Source organism: Acartia tonsa, chromosome 9, assembly GCF_053477335.1.
Source record: "Acartia tonsa isolate MP-2025a chromosome 9, ASM5347733v1, whole genome shotgun sequence".
NCBI lineage: Eukaryota > Metazoa > Arthropoda > Copepoda > Calanoida > Acartiidae > Acartia > Acartia tonsa.
In genome coordinates this window covers 34,022,556-34,025,623 of record NC_137268.1, presented here as the reverse complement: position 1 = coordinate 34,025,623, position 3,068 = coordinate 34,022,556, and the positions used below count along the sequence as shown (strand labels likewise).

Sequence of the window (3,068 nt, the reverse complement as noted above, 5' to 3'; positions counted from 1 at the left end):
AGAAATTTGTGGTCAAATCAACATGTTTACAAATGGAAGTACGGACGTCATAGAAATGATTATAGTGTTGCTACGTTTTCTAAATTGTACCTATCTGCTGCAGAAATCACCATGTAAAGTTCGAAATACAAAAAGTAGATAGATGTAAAGTATGGATGGGCGGACCGAATCTAATTATAGAAAAAAACAAATATATCAATAACACAGGGTGGTGAATCAAAATGGTCGTATGGATGGGCGGACCAAACCTAATTATAGGAGAAGCAATTATATAAATAACACAGGGTGGTGAATCAAATTGCACTCAAACTTGAAATTGAAACATTATGTGTTGCTCAATTTTGGATGAATCAAATTAAAGTGAATAGATGTGGGCGGATTTCAATCTATTTAAAAACTTGGAATATAATGAACGTATTGCGAAAGTTTTGGTGGATCAGAATAAAATGGAAGAATATTGAGGGGCGGATTGAAATCTACTAAAACTTGGAATTATAATGGATGTGTTAAGTTTTTGTTTAAGCTTAAATTTTATTAAGGACACTCGATATAGAATAGTATATATTGCGATTTAGTGATGTTGATTCAGCAAAATTATTTATGAAGCTTAGAATTTCATGAAGCAAAATTGTTATAATGCATTAGATATTTGAGTGGAGCTGTCTCTCTTCATGGAGAAGGGGGGTGGGCAATAATTTGGCAAGGAAAGTTTGCACTGTCTCTCGGAGTTGGTATGCGCAAGATGGGGTGGTGCAGAGAGGTAGCAGCAATGATGAGCAGGAGTTGGGCGTTGTATGCGCAAAAGTTGAGCTGCGCAAGAAAGTGCTCTCAGGTATAGAGAAAAATAGTTAGTTGTGCTTCAACTTTCAAGATTCTAATACATAAAAATAGTTGTGGATGATATAAGTTATTATTCAGATATTTCATTGAATAATTAGGTAAATTTTTTACTGTATTAGACTAATATATTGTATTAAGAATTATTTTTATGTTGCTCGATTATTGACAAACATTTGATTAATATTATATTTCTTAATACATTTTTAAGAAGACATGTTGAAATTTTATTTGTTAAGTGATAACATTTAAGTATGGCATCTAAAATAATTGTATTATGTTTTAGATTGGTCGAAAAGAGGAGTAGTTGTGGTGGTTGAGATACAGTATTACCTGTTGGTGAGTTTTAGTTTGTTAAGATTTTAATGATGTTCAATATTGATATACATTTGATTAATGTTATATATACTAATACATGTTAAAGAAATTATTTTATTTTGTTGAGTGAAAATAAAATATGTATTAAATAAGTTTTGGCATCTAAAATGATTGTATTTTGTTTTAGATCGGCCGCAAGAGAAGTAGTTGGTGGTGACTGAAATATAGTTTTGAATTTGGCCATTGTTTTGTGTTGACATTGGTATTATTTGTAGGTGAGTGATTTGTTTTGTTTTATGATATAGTTAAAAGGTGTGAGAGAGAGTGGAGGCTGGTATATGATACACTTTGCTCTGACCGATTATATGTTGAATTGTTGGTGGAGAGAGAGTGGAGGCTGGTACAGGATACACTATGGTACATGACCGATTATATGTTGAATTTTATCGATATTAAAGGAGCATTATTTATGATTGTTTAGTAATTGGGTCAGTAATATTGTGAAACATGCTATTGCTGCTGTAGAATCTGTTTATAGATTAGATGTGAAGTCTGTTGAAGTTCAGAATGCTAAACAGGAAGCTAAACAATAATGCGGTCAAGAAGCTTGGAGTATCACCAGGAAGGTAGATATTAAGTTCAAGGTTCCTGTATTCTCTGGCAACTATAAGGAGATTTAGTGATCATGAAAAGTACCTGAAGCTAACAACTGAGTGCTTGCACAAAACTCCAAAGGAAGCCTGTGCTGGATTGACAACATATTTGGAATGTATGGAGCTGCTGGAGTTTATGGATTTACTAATATTCTGTCTATTGTGCAACAGAATATGTTTCCTCATGATGTACTAGAGCTGATGATGTTACAGATTAAATACTTGCAAACAATGATTGATGAAGCTATCTTTGAGCTTGAATATGATATTTTGCAAACAATGATTGATGAAGCTATCTTTGAGTTTGAATATGATATCTCTATATATGGGAAGACTATTACTGATCTTGGCAAGAAGAGTCTTAAATCAACCAGTAGTGGCAAATCATATGCAACTAATGATAGTACTGGTGATAGTGATGATCATAATCCTACTGAAGCAAGTCAATCTGTTGATACTGTTGTTGCAACCCTTTCTCAACCTGTTATAAGTACTCCAATCAACAGTCCAACTGCTGCCAAGGAGAAGAAAAGTAATTTAGATTTATAGATTGCTAGATTTATAATAACTGTTGAAAAGTTTTGAAGACTTGGAGGTGTTAAATTTAAGCATTTAAGCAACAGTTGTGGTGTGGATAATAAGACGTCGGAGAGTAGTTTTGAAGCTTAATTTGAAAATTGAGGATTCGTATGTCAAGGATAATGAAATAACATTGAGTTAAATGAAATATGTTGATATTGTAACATTTTGAACAGATGTGCACAGTGTGCCAGAATAACGTAAATAAATGCACAGTGAGTCAGGTAGATACAAAGAGCTAAACGAATTATGTTGATATTTATTTTGAACAGATGTGCACAGTGTGTCAGGATGATACAAATAAATGCACAGTGAGTCAGGTAGCTACAAAGAGATGTATTTACAGTTGTCAAAATGAGAAGTATTTAGTTGATAGATAATAATAAACAGAGATATACACCATGGGCTAGAAGCTATTGTGAAGTTGTGCAGAATTTTAAAATAGCATGCATTGTATCTTAAATATATTTATGACTGATAAAACGGATATTTGTAAGTTGTTAATACAGTGGGCAGTCAAAGTATAATGCTGGTTAGTGAAATTTTAGCTGTTCTAAAGAAGGCGGGGCTTAAAGATGATGTGGCTGTTGTAGATTTGACTGCCAGGTTGGATATCTTACTTGTCAATAGCTGGTGTTTTTGTCGATAGTTAGTATTGAAAAACGAAATGGATCAGATTTC

The 3,068-nt window shown here is 32.9% G+C and overlaps 1 long non-coding RNA gene across 1 annotated transcript; it reads left to right on the top strand.

Annotated features, from left to right (window-relative positions):
* Window positions 1-700: 700 nt before the first annotated feature.
* On the top strand, window positions 701-1,472 carry LOC145328817 (uncharacterized). The gene is made up of 3 exons (XR_013882652.1): window positions 701-832; window positions 1,124-1,176; window positions 1,343-1,472. It is a non-coding gene; the product is annotated as an uncharacterized LOC145328817 (long non-coding RNA).
* The last annotated feature ends 1,596 nt before the right edge of the window (window positions 1,473-3,068 follow it).